A 20,615-nucleotide genomic window follows, 5' to 3' on the forward strand; every position below is an offset into this window, starting at 1 on the left:
GTCTGCATCTCTGGTGAGTAGGTTGTATTTTATTTACATTGTTTATGTTTTTGTCATGTTATTAGACAAATATTGATTCTAAACTCTCCAGATGATGTAGGTGGCACTGTTGCGGTTGAAGTGTAGAGGTTTGGAGGTGTCTTAACTGGGTTTCTTGCTAATGGTAAAATGGTATTCATCCTCCATATGTGAAATGCCTCTGTCTCTGTAACGCCACGCGTTAACATATTGCGTTTTTGTAACTTATTAGGTGAATTAAGTCGGGTAAGTCCCCACTGAAGGCCTAAGTACCAAATGCACGGCCCGCCACTGTGTTTTTGAACATATCAACTACTACTGGCCACATGAAAAAATAAAGTCAATTAATTTTCTTCCAACTCTTAACCAGTATCAGGTTTTGACTGCAGTGTTCTGTTGGCTGGACTGTTCCCAACCTAAAAGCAGGCAATTTCCTAAGCAGTAAGCTGACTTTTACATCCACCTTGCTAACATGATTGTGATTGAAATGCTCCTCTGACAACATTGGCACAACATTGGTTTGCTACATGGGAAGGTATTTTAAAACGGATTGACTTGATCTGACCTGATTGACTAATCAACTAGTGCAACAACCACTGATACCCCACTGATTTAACACTGTGCTGAGAATGGTGCATACATACAAAGAAAATATGGTCCTAATATACCTCCTTTCTGAATTAGAGAATTTAGAGAAATGACACTTTTGTAAACTAAGTTCGTTGAAACCAAGCAGCAACATTAGCTATTAGCCAACATTACTATTTGACTGATAGATAGATAGATAGATAGATAGATAGATAGATAGATAGATAGATAGATAGATAGATAGATAGATAGATAGATAGATAGATAAACTGATTTAAACTAGATAGAAACACAAAAGTATTTTAGCTTTCTTTCTGACTACGTCCACACTCCCCAGAGTACTGATGGTGCTTCTGCACACTTGATTAATGCTATTTGTCCATGGCACAGCAGCTGCTCTGCTCAGGTTTGGACTAATAGCACTGAGCCACAGCCATTTGATTGCATAAAGACCAGAACAATGGGTAATTACTTGCTGAGACAAAGGCAGTTGGCACAGGTAGGTGACTTACTTCTGATTGGCCTTTTCCAGTCAAACAGGAGATGCTGACACGTAACAGGAATTGTGTGACCTACTGAAGGCAGCAAACTCGGAGAAAAAAAGAGAAAATCTTTGACGTGTGACATTTGCTTAGAACCTTGGCAGCAAAGCTCTATCAACTATACAACATCCAACAATGTTCTATAGCCAGATGGAGTCATGGGACTACAGGGTCAAAATGCTCATGATTGATCTGATAGTCAGGTGCAATATAAAAATGTATATAAATGCAGCATCTAAATTGCAATGAATTGAAAATAATGATTTATGCTTGATCAGAAGAATTAAACCAGTAACTAATAATTGATTGAATTGAAATCAACTTGTTGACCAAAGATCTTAAAATGTGCTTCACCATCAGAGTCTGTAGCTTCTAAATTAGACTTTGGCATTGTAACTGTAGGAAAACAAAACTTAATTCTGTATAGTGGACTAAAATGTATAGGCATATATATAAATTAGAAATATAATAGACAGTCTGGCATTTTTAGAGGTTCTTTTTTTCATGGGCTGCCATCTAGCTGTCTAGGAGACCTGCATATAGCACCTCTAATGAAGCCTAGACTGCATTGCTGCATTGCTAACCCTGTCTTGCGGTTCTGTCGCCAGTGCTGCTACCACATCCAAGGCTGTTCAGCTAGCTTTTTTCTTTTTCCCTACTTCATCCACTTAGTGAAATGTATAATTTAAACTTTACTGTAAATACAATATAGTTATAAGTACAGTTCATATATGTCACATCGTATGCAGTATGGCATATGAATAACTATTCACACACTCAATATATATATATATATATATATATATATATATATATATATATATATATATATATATATATATATATATATATTTTTTTTTTTTTCTATTATTATTACTATTTATTTATTTTTTACATTATATTGTTTATTTATACATTTTTTTTGTTTTCCCTGTGTATGTTCCATATCTGCATTTTCTACACTTTATCATATGCTAATCTAGTTTCTGTCAGTGGAGCTACAACAAGAATTTAAAGTTTTAGTTTTCAATCGATCAACTTCGCAAAAGAGAAATAAAGACTTTGCCTTTATCTTTATTCATGCATAAACATCAGGGATGGAATCTGCATCCTCAAACAATCATGTTCTTCTCCCCACTTTGTTTTTTCATCCCTCTAAGCATGCATCTTAGAATATAATGCATGCCCTGCATCTACAGAACACATCAGTAGATCCTTGCAATGCATATTTCTACATTTACATTTCCCCAGCTCCTGTCATTCAAAATCAGTATATATGTGGTTGAGCGATGAAGCTATTATAAAAATCATTATTTACCCACTTGCTGTTGTTTTTTGTTTTGTTGTTGCTATAGATTAACAATTTATGTATTTTTATTTGTTTTAAATAACAGCACTATAACTGCTAAAATATCATTTTATATTAATTTATGCCCAGCCCTTGTGGAAACACAGAATAATTCTGACAGTTATTTATTTTCTTACAGGCTTTTTTTTTGCTTAGAAAAGGAAATTGCATACTGTTGTGATAAAACAGCGGGATGATCTTCCTTTCCACTGTTATGTATCAGTCTAAGACTCTCAGTTCTCCTGTTTAATTACTAGGAATCATCAGAGGCTGTTTGCATTCTTGATACAAGTGGGTAGCAGAGGCCATTTATTGCAGAGGATCTGCTGACTGTTGAGATCTATTTTTCCATTGTAATATAGAAAATCATAGACTTTAAATGCATGCACGCCGCAGCTAGCCTGAGGTATTCCCATTTTAAAGAGCAAATTTAAATGTCAATCATTTGAATGCAATCAAAAATGACAAAAATTACCAGATTGGAAAACAATGTTTACAACAAATTACCTTAGGAGAATTTTTGCTGTGACTGTAAAGTAATGTTTTTCTCAGATGTTTGAAGACTGATGCCTCAAGCTAATAATAATTGAAAAATATGATAATTATTTATATCACATACCTCTGGGCTGATAGGAATCAATTTGTGATTCAATTTTGACCTTTGATATCCTGTTTGCTCATTGCCCTTTTCAAGCCTAGTGTTTTGGATTTGCCGTACTTTTAGTACTATTGTAATATTGTGAGTCACCAGGAAGCAGAGTTCATGTTTCATTTCTGGAAAAAAGATCATGGAATGCTGGGAGCAGCCATCAACCTCGCCTCTAGCTATCAACCACAGGCCATTAGTCAGCCAAGAAGTTGGTAGATTCCTCCAAAACAGATTTGCTTCCTTCAATGGGATTATGTGCAAACTTCGCTATGCGCCTTAGCGGTGTATCTCACTCCCTACAGTACCAGGCTTTGTTTTGACCTTTAATATCCTGTTTGCTCTTTGCTTGACCTTGTGCCTGACATCCCCTAAATTTAAACAAAACATGCAGGACATTGTTATTGTGCTTAAATTATATCTTTGGTGTCTAATTCAATTTTAAATAACTACATCAATGGCAAATATTTAGCTCTATTTGTTCGCAAACTAGAAAGCACATCAGTATTCCTCACATGGTCACCCCATAACAACCAAGTGTGATAGCTTTGTATTAGGGTTTAATTGAAATATCAGTTAAGATTACCACACTGCAGTTGTGAAGGTTGACTTATAGTTGAATGGATGTGCTGCATAAAGAAGCTCTCAAATCTAATCCATCAGATTAGACTTCAATTGTGTGTCTGTTTCGCAAAGACACCACTACTGAGAGGGCCGAGTGTATTGAAATGCTCAGGCCAGCATGATGCGTACGTTACTCACTCTAATCTGATTTGTGCCAATGTCTAGATATGCCAGTGGCCATAAAGCCCGCAGCAAAATCACTCCATTGAGGTGATAATACACTCATATCTCTCTAACGGCTCACCCATGTCTCGCTAATCCTCGTGCTGATACACAGATACTGAAAAAGCTGTCTTACAAAGTGCAAATTAAATTGGGCCAGAGAAATGTTTGAATAATCTGCCAGTGCAGACAATGTTTGCTTATTCTGCTAGTAATAAAAGCTTCCCTAGAGAAGAGTGTATTATAATGTGGTAGAGTGTAGGCATGTTCTAGGGAGGTAGCTGAGTATATTATTTGTTCTAAAGAGATATGAATATAAATAGAAACCTTGCCTTATGGGGACACAGGGTAACAGATGTGACTGAAGGTATGCACTGGGACCAGGATCTCAGAACATGCAACATAAAAGATGCATGACTATAAAGTTTTCATGCATTTATGCAGATGCAAGAAGGTTGTTAGATTTAAAGCTTGCAGTACAAACCATCTTTATTAACATAACATGCAGCATTCATTATTTCATCTTTAATTAACTGATTGACTAATACAGTAACAGAGCATTATATTTATCGCCCATATAAATGTATAAGTAGTGACAGCATTTGAACTGCACTGGGTGGAGATAAATCAGAGAGGGCAAATTATCAATCTGAAGATCCTAAAACTTACATGCTACAAGTGGTAAAAATCGCACCATCTGTTTAACACTATTAAACAGTCTCTTGGGGTGATCTTGTGCACTGCTGTGATGTACTTTTATCAAATTGCAAAAAAGCTCTGTCTCACAGCTCTATCCATGGAGACAAAACGATCCAGAATATTTCAGAATATCCTGTCATAAAAATCTAGCTATTTTATGACCCACTAACCTTTTACAGTTGCATTCAAATGAAATTTTGTTTGCTTTGATATGAATCTAATAAGAAAAGGCACAAATACCTTTGTAAATACCAGTGTGTGACTTGTTACAAGGTTCACAAGCAATTTCAGGGAAAAACATTCTGGACAACCGATAGATACAGTATATGGCTGACTGTGATAGCATGATCTTTTCATGGAAAAGCTTAGGTTTTTGAGTTTCGAGGATCAAGGACACATCTTTTCCCCACATCTTTTCTAATAAAAAGCAGCCTGGAGTTATTTAATTCCATATCTAAATGCAACACAGAAATCCTTGTGGAAATACATTATTGGAAAAGTTGTTTCCAGGTAGATGCGTGTTGAAGTTTAATAAATTCTTTTTAGGGTTTCTACCAAAGAAACAAGCAATAATACTTGAGTGATCTAGATTTCACCTCCGTTTTCTAAGATTATATAATGACTGACAGCTGTGTTTAGAGTTGGCAAAAACAATTGGGTGAACCTCTAATTGGAGATTTTATTTCTGGGGATAATATAAGTTGGATTCATAAAGCAGTAAACATTTGGGTGTCGGATAACGCTAACCACATTTATGCTATAACCTGCAATGATGTGTAGCCTAGAGGACAGTATATAAGAAAACAAAATATAGATTAATAAAGTGATATGGAAATCAGAAGGCAAATAAACATCTACTTGTTGTGTAAAGTATTGAGATTGATAGTCATGAGTAATTCGAGTCATCTATGTTTAGGAGTGGCTGTTCACCTATAGAACAGCTTTATTTTTCATTCAATTTCTTCCACATTCACCTAGACATTTAACAACAAATGTGTTACATTTTTTTTTTACATTTTGCAGTTCTTATTTTTATGATAATTAATAAATGATCCTGACAAGCCTATACATTTGAACAATGTAGGTTCTTCTTCTATTTTTAATAATTACTTGAATTATTTACTTCTTTCTCCAACTCATTTAAATGAAAGTCTCATAAAAGAAAAATTCATTAATTTATTAAACCAGACACCGTAACCTCACATCCCTGTTTAAAAAAAAAAAGCATGAATACAGCATTATAGACAGGCGTGTGTACAGCTACAACATTCATACAACTGTTTGCCCTTGACAGCATTATGTTCAAATACTGCAGATGTGATAAAAGCACTTGATTAATAGGAAAGGATGATTCATTATCAGAGACCATTTCGATCTGAACATCTGAGGTGGACTAAAGCCTTAGAATTACGCTTCTCAGCACAAAGCTCTCGGCACAAAACTCGACATGAACCAAGATCATATATTTATTGAATTTTCTGAAAGGATGATCTATATAGGATGCAAAATCTTATATTAAATGTGTGCTTCCAGATTATGACTCATGAAAGCATTGGACACAACATACCGACCCGGCTCTGGTACATGAGCATCATTTTGTGTATTCTCCGATTCCTCTGTTTGGAGTTTGCAGGTCAAAAATCATGCATTATTTATCTTCTTGTTCATGTGGTAGATATTCATCTGGGTTCAGCACCACCAAACAGAAGACTTTTTTTTAAATAAATGTATCTGTCTGATGTTCACTGATGATCATGATCGTGATATGAAAAGTGATTTATTTTTATTTAAGGCCAATGGTAAAGATATAAATGTGTATTTTATTTGCCATGATTAGAAATACACAAAAGATTCTCGAGAATATAATAAAAGGCAGAGAGGAGCATGGCCTCCTTACCCACTGTATCAGCCCAGGGCACTTTTTCAAGTATGATGCATGATCCAGCAGTGTGCATGTGTCACGTATTTTGTTTTGTTTGTTATTTTTTTCATGATTTGATGCTGATTTTTGTGAGCAGCATGAATACCTTTAGAACAAAGAAACAACCTTTCATTTTACAATTGCATTTATTTTAAAAGAGAAATATAAGAAAATGCAACAATGTTTTTCTCTATGTACTGCACTAAGTCTCTTTAAAAGCTGACTTTTTTTTGTACCTGTATCTTTTTTTCAACTGTGCAGTAGTTAATAATATTGAATATATATTTTTATGTGTTATCCTATTCATATCTACATTGCACAGTTAGATGATGAGTCTGAATTGTATATTTCAATTCTATTACATCTGTTAATATTACAGACTAATATAATTTTATATTTTTATAATATCATTTTTGGCATAAGTATCATTTTAGAAAAATGATTGAAAAAGCAGTATTTAAATATTGCAGTAAGTTATTTTTTTTATTTAAAGTGTGTCTGCATTCTGTACATTAAATAAATAAAGTGTTAGTCAATGACTCACTGTAATTTAAAGCTGGAAAAAGTATACATAACTGCTTTTACAGAATAATGGCATTGATGTAGTAAAGTTTTAAACACCATGACAACTGAAAAGTAGCATTAAATAAAGCCTAATCAGAAATCGTTTTAAAAAATGTACATTACGCCGCCATTTCAGGGCCAAGGATATTGGCATCACTATTCATACAATTTATAAAAAAGTTGAAATCCAATCGAAATCTAGTCCTTTGACTTATTTTTTGATTATACATTGGTTGTGTATTCACAGTATGTGTGTGTATATATATATATATATATATATATATATATATATATATATATATATATATATATATATATATACAGGAGTGCAGAATTATTAGGCAATGAGTATTTTGACCACATCATCCTCGTTATGCATGTTGTCTTACTCCAAGCTGTATAGGCTGGAAAGCCTACTACCAATTAAGCATATTAGGTGATGTGCATCTCTGTAATGAGAAGGGGTGTGGTCTAATGACATCAACACCCTATATCAGGTGTGCATAATTATTAGGCAACTTCCTTTCCTTTGGCAAAATGGGTCAAAAGAAGGACTTGACAGGCTCAGAAAAGTCAAAAATAGTGAGATATATTGCAGAGGGATGCAGCAGTCTTAAAATAGCCAAGCTTCTGAAGCGTGATCATCGAACAATCAAGCGTTTCATTCAAAATAGTCAACAGGGTCGCAAGAAGCGTGTGGAAAACCAAGGCGCAAAATAACTGCCCGTGAACTGAGAAAAGTCAAGCGTGCAGCTGCCAAGATGCCACTTGCCACCAGTTTGGCCATATTTCAGAGCTGCAACATCACTGAGTGCCCAAAAGCACAAGGTGTGCAATACTCAGAGACATGGCCAAGGTAAGAAAGGCAGAAAGTCGACCACCACTGAACAAGACACACAAGCTGAAACGTCAAGACTGGGCCAAGAAATATCTCAAGACTGATTTTTCTAAGGTTTTATGGACTGATGAAATGAGAGTGAGTCTTGATGGGCCAGATGGATGGGCCCGTGGCTGGATTGGTAAAGGGCAGAGAGCTCCAGTCCGACTCAGACGCCAGCAAGGTGGAGGTGGAGTACTGGTTTGGGCTGGTATCATCAAAGATGAGCTTGTGGGGCCTTTTCGGGTTGAGGATGGAGTCAAGCTGAACTCCCAGTCCTACTGCCAGTTTCTGGAAGACACCTTCTTCAAGCAGTGGTACAGGAAGAAGTCTGCATCCTTCAAGAAAAACATGATTTTCATGCAGGACAATGCTCCATCACACACGCCCAAGTACTCCACAGCGTGGCTGGCAAGAAAGGGTATAAAAGAAGAAAATCTAATGATATGGCCTCCTTGTTCACCTGATCTGAACCCCATTGAGAACCTGTGGTCCATCATCAAATGTGCGATTTACAAGGAGGGAAAACAGTACACCTCTGAACAGTGTCTGGGAGGCTGTGGTTGCTGCTGCACGCAATGTTGATGGTGAACAGATCAAAACACTGACAGAATCCATGGATGGCAGGCTTTTGAGTGTCCTTGCAAAGAAAGGTGGCTATATTGGTCACTGATTTGTTTTTGTTTGGTTTTGAATGTCAGAAATGTATATTTGTGAATGTTGAGATGTTATATTGGTTTCACTGGTAAAAATAAATAATTGAAATGGGTATGAATTTGTTTTTGTTGTTGCCTAATAATTATGCACAGTAATAGTCACCTGCACACACAGATATCCCCCTAAAATAGCTAAAACTAAAAACTACTTCCAAAAATATTCAGCTTTGATATTAATGAGTTTTTGTGTTCATTGAGAACATGGTTGTTGTTCAAATTAATCCTCAAATAAAATTAATCCTCAAAAATACAACTTGCCTAATAATTCTGCACTCTCTGTATATATATATATATATATATATATATATATATATATATATATATATATATATATATATATATATATATATATATATATATATATATCTGGCTGCACCAGATGACCAGTCACCGGACCTGAACCCAATCGAGATGGTTTAGGGGTGAGCTGGACCGCAGAGTGAAGGCAAAAGGGCCAACAAGTGCCAAGCATCTCTCGGGGAACTCCTTTAAGACTGTTGGAAGACCATTTCAGGTGACTACCTCTTGAAGCAAAAGGTGGCTACTTTGAAGAACCTAGAATATGACATTTTTCAGTTGTTTCACACTTTTTTGTTATGTATATAATTCCATATATAATTCCACGTGTTAATTCATAGTTTTGATGCCTTCAGTGTGAATCTACAATTTTCAAATTTTTTTTCAAAATTAGAAAAGTCATTAAATATATGCAAAGTAAAAATAAAGAAGAAAAATTAATTCACAAAAATGTCAAACCATCCATTTGCTGCAACTCATGCATGTTGTTGTGTATGCCATAGATCTGTGGTGTGGTTCAGCTGACTGACTTACTCTATTCAAGTGTACGTAACTCAGAGAGATGAATGAAAAGCCCACTGTCGAGAAATTCTTTCAGCTCCTGGCCTTGATCTTGAATAACTAGGTTTGAAGTGCTGTATCTGATTAGCAAAACACTGTCGCAATTATATGATGTAAGTAAGTAGCAGTTATTTGCAGTATGTGGAGGAAACTTCATAAAATAGAACATCTGGCTGCTAAAATGCACCACTGATGTATGTACAGTAATTAAATGGATGCGAATTACACATTTGCATAGAATACACAAGTTGAGAACTATCAAATAGCAAACTTGCAACTTAAATCTTAACTCTAAGTTTTACATCAAAATCTAGGTTTCAACTTTTTAACACATGTACTTCCTTAAATACATCTTAAAATATCAAACATGCTGCATTTTATGGATCTTCAAATGTTACGTTTTATACATAAGAAATCTTTCAGCCATTTCATGACTCATTACTGCTAAATTCATATTTTCCTAAGAACAATGCTGTCTGCCCCAGATTTCGATTCTGTAATTGCTTCAACATTTCAAAGCATCTTAAATTGAGTGAAATTACTCATGAAACTATAACACACCATTTAACAATACCCTTGACAAACTAAATGAGGTAGGAAACCTTAATGCATTCTTTTGTGCAGATGCAGCTGGGGCAGGAGCAAACAGATGCGTGGTGAAAATGTTCAAATTATACAGTTGCATCCTTGTGATAAGAAAAAGTCGAGGTTCCAGCTGCAGAAATAATCATTATATGTCAATATCCTAACTAACTGCGAGTTACACGTCTTAATGCATTAATAATATATGCAAGTAATTATCTCGGGTTTTAATGTGCATGCTATGGCTTTCAGGCCGTTAACACATCACAAAGAAACTATTTAATTGGCACCATATTGTGTGTCATTGGACCTAATGGAAATTCTTGCAGATTTCGAAGAAACAAATGAAATTTTAGTGAATGAGTGAAGTCATTATGGCTGGTTCATATGGTGGCTCTCATATGGAAGCGAAGAGCTTCAGAGCACAGTGGCTACATTCTATTATGTGTCTTGGGGAGTTCAGGGCTTCTCATTTTCAGGACAAATGTAAGTGGACATTTGTGTGCATGTGTGTGTATCAAAACCACAATATTGCACCATTTGCCATAATGTTTCTAGATGCCTAGTTAGCATCTAGCAATTAGATACATTATTTATACAACATGAAATCGCAATTGAACATTAAATACCACATTAAATTTATCACCATCCAGAGTATTGGCTTACATAATTTAAAGATAATTATTATGCTATTATGCTAAAATATTTAAAAATTATAATAATTAATCAAATGGAACAAAGATGCTGACTAGTCTTCACTGTTTTATACAGTGAGGTTCTTTATACTTTAAACAGTACAAAATGCAACATTCATAGTATATTATAGATTTTGTCCTGGAATTTAAACAGCACATTCCACAACCTGTATCTTTACTATGTGTTGGATAAATGATAAAAACTTCCCTGGTGGTCTAGTGGTTAGGATGCGGCGCTCTCACCGCCGTGGCCCAGGTCAGGGAACCAAACCCAGCCATTAGGGTTGCACAAGCCAGTGCACTCTTAGTGCTGGTCCCAAGCCCAGATAGATGGGGAGGGTTGCGTTAGGAAGGGCATCCAGCGTAAAACATGTGCCAAATCGAACATGCAAATCACGAATACGGATGATCCACTGTGGGGACCCCTAATGGGAGAAGCCGAAAGAAAAGATAAATGATAAAAACTGTGAACATTCTATTTGGCACTGAAAATGCAAATCAAATTAGATTTACTAGTGGATAAGCTACATAATGTTAACATGATACCAGGCATGACGCTGAGAAACTGTAGTCTGCTGCTTCTGCTCTATTGCAAACTGTAGATACTTTGACATGTTTATTAAAGTGATCTAATCCCTCAGGAAATTGCCAGTGGGTTTTGAAGGCTTTTAAAGCATGAAACCATTCACTATTAATGCTAATCAGAAGTCTGCAAAAATCTTGGTTTTCACATTTATTCGCACAGTGGAAAATCCCTATGTGCTTTTTTTTTAAAAGGCATTTTAAACTGATGCCAATGACTTTTATAACTCTAATTTTTTAGTGGAATTACCAATTCCACACACATACTTCTTAACAAAAGCATGATCCCTGACATGGTTGGTTCAGCAAGCAACAAAAAACAGCTGCATTGTGTGATGCCTTAAAAACACTTATGGATTTTTGTCCACTGTAATGTTGAGCCAGATATTTCATGAAGCATGAAGCAGGTCTCTGTGGTTTTCTCTGTAGTGTATAGTCAGTTGGGAACAGCTAGATACTAAAGCACACTTATGTGCTAAATAGTGGTAAATAGAGAAATAGTCACGGCTTTTTAAATGCACAGTGGTAAGTCTGGGTGCAGAACAAAGTATTAAAGATAAAACACAAATCATCCCCTATATTGTATCTTAGGACTGCAGAAGTATTTATCTATTTAATCTTTTTTAGAAGCATTTATCTATTTATTGTCTCCTGACAGGATTCACAATATTCAGACAGTATTACTGAATTATTTTTACACTTATTTTCCTTTTCATTATGTTTGATTGGTTATGAAGCCCATCTGCTATGAGTACCCAATAAACACAGTTATATTCTAAAGTAAGGAAAAACAACATATAATTGCAAAACAGTACATTTCTGATGATATACCTATTATAGATGTTAATTCGAACACAAGCACATCCAAAATGTTATTATTAAAGATAGTTTTTAGATTCATTATGTCTTACAGATAGGCTGGAACAAAATGTTGGCCAGTCCTTTATAAGTTCAATATGTACATTTAGTGTGCTGGCAGTCTCTGAGCAAATGTCACCCATTTAGAGCAAATTATTTAATAATCTCACCAATCACATGCTTGTCTATTTTAATAATCTGCTTTGGATATTTGCACTTCTGGCGTACCGTCTGCAGCAGACAATTGATCTAGGCAGAGTGGATGTGGGAACAACGGTCTCTCCGGCTCAGGCCTCATGTTTAATTCTCAGATCGTCTCACAGAGAGATTGATCATGTCTCATTTTCGTTCTTCTGGTTCGCTTAAATAACTAATGCAATGCAGCACCATTGTTCATACTGGCTTATTTGTCCATTAGCATGTGAAGATGGTCAACTGATGGGACTGTCACAATCCTCCTCTCTAATTCAGTGCTGAGAGTTTTTCCTTGGCGCATTAGCAGCCATGACAGAGTGATGTGTTCTGGATTAGATTAGCAGTATTAGGAGAATGCTAATGTTGGAGAATGTGTTACAAGAATTCTAACACTTACAGACAAGCAAAGAAAAGGCCATGGCCAAATAATTGTCTTTAGTGTTCTGAATTGCTGAAACAAAACAGGACTGTCTGATCTTGTGTTTCAACTTCTGCTGTAAGGACTGTGAAAGAACAGTAACATAATAAGCTGAATCAAGATCGACTTCTTTCACAGGTTAATAATTCATAATTAATATCAAATAATTACACGCCACCATAAAGTTCACATAAAAAAGCAATATTTGAATACTTTCTTACATAACATATAGAGACTAATTCTCACAATCCTATATTCTTGCCATTTTACCTCTTTTTAAAATACATCCTGTTTGCATATTCAACATGATTCTTGTACTTCTTGTAACAACTCTGGACTCTGGATCCGTCACCACCAAGCTGCTACTCCTGTGCTCTTGAGCAAGGCCCTTAATCCTCGACTGCTCAGTTGTAAGTCACTGTTTGCTAAGTTTTTCTGTTTTTTTTTCTTTTGTTACAAATATATTCCCCACTGTCTATTTTCTTCTAGGTAGAAAATATGTCACCATATTAATATTAGCATGTATTGCTTTTATATGTTAAGGTCACTAAGACTGAATTATTGGCTCAATTCCCAGAAACCTTTACAAACCTCAGCAGATACTTTTATTTCTGGGGTGGATTTTGTCTTTCTTGACCTGGTGCTCTTGTATTGATCCAGGTTCTCTCCTAGTAGATATACGACCGCGCCCCTTGGGGCATATTAGTGGAAATGTGCTGTTAAATACATACCATGAACAAAATGTATGACTCAGAGTTGTGAAAGGTTTCATTCTCAACACTTTTTTACATTATAACATTGTTCTTTGGAGGTGCTTTTGGACTGCACTAGAAAATTTTGAAGTTAAAACTGCAATGAAAATTGTTTCACTATCTTTTGTGTCATTCAAGATATTCTGCATCTACAGCTTTGAGCTACTTCCAGCCTTTGAGCTACTTCGTCCTTTTACCAATGCTGAAAGAGTGTTTAGGACATTCTGTAAACAAGTGAACACTGCAACTGTGTTTTTTGGACCATTATACAATCATTACAACAAGGAAAGCACAACATTTCACTGTCACTGTTTTATATCAAAACCAATCTCCAGTAAGTACCACCTCTTGAATCTTTTGCTGTTGGCAAAAGAAGTGGGTTCTATAGCTTGAGACAGATGCTATATAAACCATTAGAATAGAACAAGGGAAAAATTATTCTGTTCTTTACCTGTGAATTGTGCAATCAGAAACATCCTGTTTTCTCAGGGACTGGCATTTGTATACAATTCAAAACAGGGACACAATAACAAACTGAAAACATATAAGTCAGGATTCGTAAAACCTTACCACAAGTGAACTGAATTGATTTAATCAGTGATTTTTCTCCAAATATTAAAAGCCACACATGCAGCAATTGTTTTAAGTCTCTGTCAGAAAAATATAAATACAATATATTCAAACTATGCTGATTTAATTAACACTGTGTGTGTCCCTATTATTAATATTGCTGAGCCGTGCTTCACTACAGTTACCACAGAGTGAAGCACAAATGAATTCCATTTCACTAAATTGCATTATTAAACAACAATTTATGAAATCCATCATGCTGAGAAGGCTTGAATCCATCCCAGATTATTAGCATTCCTAAACTGCTCACTACATTCTAATTGTATTCTATACTGTGTATGGCTTTTAGTGATGTTTTAGGAGAAGGAGTTAGCACATGTATAATAAAATAGTTTGATTTTTAAATACTTTGTGCTGATATTAGTTTCACAGTACTGAGCTATACTTTAAATTCTGGCTATGTGTGAAGACGCTTGCAAATAGATGTGCTTTGAATCAACAGGGGTTATTTGTGGGATTGACAAAAATGGTTTTGAATTGAATTTCTCTACATGCAAAACTATTTAAACTCAATTTGCTGTTGTCAGAAGGATTATTCGTTAAGTAATGAACAAAATCATTATATTTTGATCACCATCACAGATCAATAGAACGAGAAAATCTGTTCCTTTGCTTTGACTGGTTTCAATGTGACTACAGTCAAATATTATGTCCTTCAGCTGTATAGCAGTTTTGAGACTTTCAGCTAGCTAGAGCTAAGAAGTGGCTATAATCTAATGCAAATAAGAGAGGACCATAAAGGGGAAATGCATTTCTGCTACTGCTGTCATTGCCCCTTGCTATTGTGTGACAAAAGTCTTACCTAACAATCTATGTCTCTCTCTCTCTCTCTCTCTCTCTCTCTCTCTCTCTCTCTCTCTCTCTCTCTCTCTCTGTGATGAGCTATACATACATGAGAGTTTTACTTTGAGAGAAACCATGAATAGCTTTAGGACCTAAATTATCATAAGCAAGTCTATAACAATGAACAAAATATATTTTATGTTAAAACTATAATATCCTGGTCAACAAATTTGTCCATATAGTGCACAGATATAGATGGGAATTATTTATACCCAGACATGGAATGATCCTTTTAGAGTCTGTTTACTCTCTTTTCTCATATGATCCCACAGAGGTATTTTTTCTCCAAAATCACACCTGACTTGCTCAATAAGGATAAATGGTTATTGCCTGGTCCATCTTCTCTCAACATACAACCTAACATGGACTGCTGTAGCTTCCATTGCATTTTCTAGTTTAAATGGAAACATCACCTCAGTGCATCTGTCTACACATTAAAGGAAGGGTTTGGAGCAGTACTATAATCACCAAGGTAAACCCACATAAGAAAGATTTTACCATTTTGGGAGTAAGCATACGATAGAGACAATGACTAGAGGGGAGATGGCATCCATTTTCTTCTTCTGACAGATCAATATAATCTTGAAACATTTCTGGACCAATAAGACACTCAGTGACAGGGCTTTAAATTTCTAGATTTAATTTCAGAAGCTCATGTCATGTAACAAAAGGCTGACACAATCATGTTGGAATACTGCATTGTGGCTCCCAACTTAATTAAGTTCAAGAAGAAGCTCTGACAAGAGGAGGATCCAGCACCCATTAAGTGACCTCAAGGGAAAAATACTTCTTCATGGCAGTCTGCTGTTATAGGCAAACACTACACAAATAAAAGAGGAATACTACTGCTGGCAAGGGTAGTTGCACAGTATGTTCAATCATGTAATACTTGAGCCATAAGAAAACCCCTTCGTATGCTTTTGGCAGGTTCAATAGTTGTACATCTCATAATTCAATTGCTGTAGTTGTACTGTCATAGACTTTGTAACAGATTTATTTGCTTCTGAATGATTTACCTCTGTTATCGTATTCAGTCCTGAGGAGAAGCACTGGTTGCTGACATCTTGGACCTGAGTATCATTTAAAACTTCACTGCCCTCACCCTGACTATCCTTCTCCTTGTCCCAGTGGCCACACTGCACATCGAAGGGCATTGTAAGCTGTTTATCATCTGTAGCACTCTCAGCTGTTCCAGTCTGTAGCAGTGAGAGAAAAATGTGATCTCAGTCACTTTGACCATGGCATGGTAGTTGGTACCAGATGGTAGTGAGCTGGTCTGAGCTGACAGGAGGACTCGTGTAAGTTTTGATGAGGTTGTGACCTCAGAGGACTGACAGGAGTGGAACTTCCATACACCGCAAGATTTTATATTTGTTGTGCCTGCTGAGCTGGTTTTCCTTTACCATACTTGTAAAGACTGATTATATTAGTAATTATAATAGTAATTATATATTTCATCTGGCCATTTCTCATTGACCTATCTTTTCAACAGGTGTTTCTAATAAATAGGATGTAGGATAATTATACATTTAATTTTGACTACTGATTTAAATTTACTTAATAAACTACTTACAATAAGAAGCTACTGTCTTTGCCTAATAATCTTAAAAATCCACACTGCTACCAAATTAATCATTTTTATCTGTTTTTGTTACCACAACCCAGTGCCCTGATGCTATCCACCTTCTAAACATGCATTTAAAGTATTTTACTTGCATCATTGTACAGTGATAAACATCGATTACATGTCTACTTGAATTTAACTGTCAGAACATGTTTGTGAGTTATGTGAAGCTCAAGACAGCTTGGAGTTACCACAGGTTAACAGTTCTGTTAAAGGTAAATGAGCAGATTTTCCAATTAGCCAATACATGAAATAAAAAGTATAATCAGAATAGCTAAGCGGTATTGACATATATGGGTCAGGATCATAGTAATGTATAAATGATTCTGCACTATATTGGTAAGAAAGGGTATTTCTTTGATACTGTAACAGGCCATTGAGCATCAGCAGTATAGAGGCTGACAGTAAAGTGTCCGAATATGGACAGGTGGTACTTTCCAATTGACTAATAAACCGCTACGCACAATGTTGTGTTTGTTTGTGCACCTGATTCATATTAGCTGGTTAACACTTTAACTAACATGGTAATTAGCACTGCTATTTATGTGTAAAGTTCACAGCGCTATTTGTGTCTCGTTTGTTTTTCCACACTGTCTGTTTTGCCCACATTCTGCTCTTGCTTTTAGATTTATGTTCATGGTCTTTTTATGTTTAGCTTTATGTGTGTCCTATCACATGATTGTTAGCTTATGTTTTTTTTGTGGTCTGCACTTTATTAATACAGTTCTGTGCTTGTATCCACTCCTGTTTACTGCTTGATTGCAGGAAGCAATTAGAGAGACCAATTCAATGGATGCAGATAAATTGTTTTAGGAGTACATATTTGATCAGGAAGAGATGCATTGTGAGAGTCAGAAACAGTTAAACTAGCTGGACACACACATTTTATTGATTTCTTGGCCTGGCCAGAAGGCACCACCTTAAGAAGGTGTATAGGGAATTGGCTCTTGGAAATTCCACCGCTTCTGTTCCATGCTGAGGTCAATGCTTTGCCTCTGTTTCTGACCGAATCTTTCACTCAGCTGTCTGCTCGGGTGAGGACATCACACCAGCATCTAGCTTGATTTAGGATATTGCACTACCATCTACTTAGAGTCAGAACGTGCTTTTCCCATGTGCTTTTTGGTAAGCATTTTTCCCCTTAAAAACCTTCTGTATGCTGAAATCCAATGTTGTTACTCCATATGTCTCACTGCTCAGTGGCTTCACTGAGGATACTGTGCCAGTTGGAGCATCTTTTACTTCATTAGCGATATCCAGCAGGGATCTGCATTGAGGGATCTGCATTGAGGCAGGCTGGATCTCCCAGAAGAAGCTTTTTTTGTGTTGAAAGCCATGCGTTAGAGAGGGGGCTTTAATCAGATTTTCACATTTCATATGCTTAGTAACTTGTGTCTTGTTTATTATACATGTTTGTTTAATTTTGCACATTATTAATACATTTCTACACTTGCCTCTTTTGCTGCTTAATTAAGGAAATAATATAACAAATACAAATGCAGCTTTAAATGACTAAGAATTTAATTTATTATAAATAAAGTTCTCTGTGGTTTTCATAATTGTCTTATTTAGCTTTTAAATTTTTTTTAGAAACCTTTTCACTAACATTTTAGTTAAGAAAGTAATATATCTTGACTCTAAAATCGAATTCATGTTTTTTATTATTATTATTATTATTATTATTATTATTATTATTAATATTAATATTATTATTAATTTCATACCATATCTTATCAGTTTCATGCTTTCTTTTTAATAATTAGCTGTGTAACACTTGCGCTCCCAACCCATATGGTGTATAAAGAATGTATAATTAAATAATACATCAAAACTTTCTGCCTTTACTTCTGTGCTCAGATGACTATTTCTACAACAGTGTAAAATCTTTAATAAAGAATGAATCAAGCACTAAAGATTGTGTAATTATTTAGGAGACATTAATTAGCTTAAAATGGTCTAATATGTGATTCCTACTGTGAAGTGTTAAAATTTGTATATACAATAATGTTTTGCAATGTAGAAATGAGGATCTAGCAATCCAAATGATGGAACCGGCATGGTGCTGTAAATGCAAGGACCAAACAGAACAAAAAACAGTTAAATCAGTATGAAGACAATGGAGGCAACAAAGAAAACAACACTCCTAAGATAATATTTATCTCAAAATCTTCTACTTTCTGGACCTGCTGGATTCATCCTCATGCTCTACGTCGTGTTTGTGTTCTCGACTCCTTGCTTCTGTTACGAATAGCTCCATATAGAGGGAATAGAAATACATGAAATTACTGTGGATAGCATCACACAAAAACCATGAAAATTGCTTTGAATTGATATGAACAGCTTTGCTACAGTGACTTAGGACTACAATTGCTATGATAGCTTTGGGACTGCAATTGCCAGGAACAGTTTTGGACTTCCAGTTTCCATCAGTAATCAGACTTAAAAAAAAAAAAACTTCATGCCAAAACTATAATGAATTTCTTGGTTGCCAGTTTTGACCATGTAGTACACAATTATAGAAAAGGATTTATTTATGATCGCACTATTCAGTACTGTCTAAACAAGAATGTTTCCTTTTTGGGGTCTGGTTTCTGCAAGGTTTCTTCATCATATTGTTTTAGAAAGTGTTCCTTGCAACAATCACACTGGGCTTGCTCAATAAGCATAAATCTATTTGTTTACAATGTATTTCGGGAATCTATATATTACTACATTGTGACAGTGTCTTGACTGTAAATTTAATTAAAAAAAAGAAAGATATAAATACTAAATGATGATGAATGATATCAAAATCAGTAGTAAGTAGAAGGGTGAACATGCAGCCTGGATGTGAACCAGTGAAAGAATGAAGATTCCACGCATTATGTTTTGAAGTAGTTTTTAAAACTCAAGGTTATTTAGTCGACAGCTACCAGACAACAAATTACCGTATTTTCCGGACTACAAGCCGCTACTTTTTTCCCATGCTTTGAACCCCGTGGCTTAAACAACGAAGCGGCTAATTTATGGATTTTTCCTGGGTTTTTCCCGGTTTCACAAACTTCAAGCCAAAAAAATGAGCCCCATAACATTAGACCAATGAAATTGCCGAACGTGCATGAAAAAACGCACCTCACCTGTGTTCTGAGCTGCACGGCATCGGGAGAAAAACTTCACCGGTGGTGATTTTTAAACGCACGACGATGCCAAAAGAAAAATTGTTGTGAAAAGAAGGAGGAAGACAGTGAACAATGACTTTAGATACAAGATACAAGCCATTGTAACGCGTTGAGTCTGGGTGAAGGGAGAGCTCGCTAACTCCAGTTGCAACAGAAATCATATAAGCACAGACAGGTTTCCAGAACTCGTGCTTTTTTATTTTTCTTGGCAACAGCGTTAAGGGTTAGTCAAAGAAACAGAAATTAGCATCAGAAAATAATAAGGACATATTCCTCGGGCTTGCACACATGCAGTAATACCAAACGTATGACATTTAACAATCTTCGAGTTTTTATATTGAAATATATTCCAATATACAATATTTAAAACTTGAAACTGAAAAGCATGAAGATTAACCATGCAAACAGCTTATTTGTTACATTTAATACGTTTGTTTGTTAACAGAAACTAAAGCAACACTAGCTAAAGATTGAATCAGGATCGATTTGTACTGTAAATAATATCAACAATCTGCTACAATGGCTTAGGACGACATCACTGACGTGCCCATTACTGAACAGCACACCTCATTAATTATAAAAAAATAATAATATTGTTGATATTCAGTGGTACCCAGAGTTTGGTTCCTCTCAAGGTTTCTTCCTCCTACCATTAGGGAAAAACTCACAGGATAAGGAGTGAACTTATAGGCACTAAACATATAACTTAATATTG

This window comes from Silurus meridionalis, chromosome 7 (genome assembly GCF_014805685.1).
Source record: "Silurus meridionalis isolate SWU-2019-XX chromosome 7, ASM1480568v1, whole genome shotgun sequence".
Taxonomy (NCBI): Eukaryota; Metazoa; Chordata; class Actinopteri; order Siluriformes; family Siluridae; genus Silurus; species Silurus meridionalis.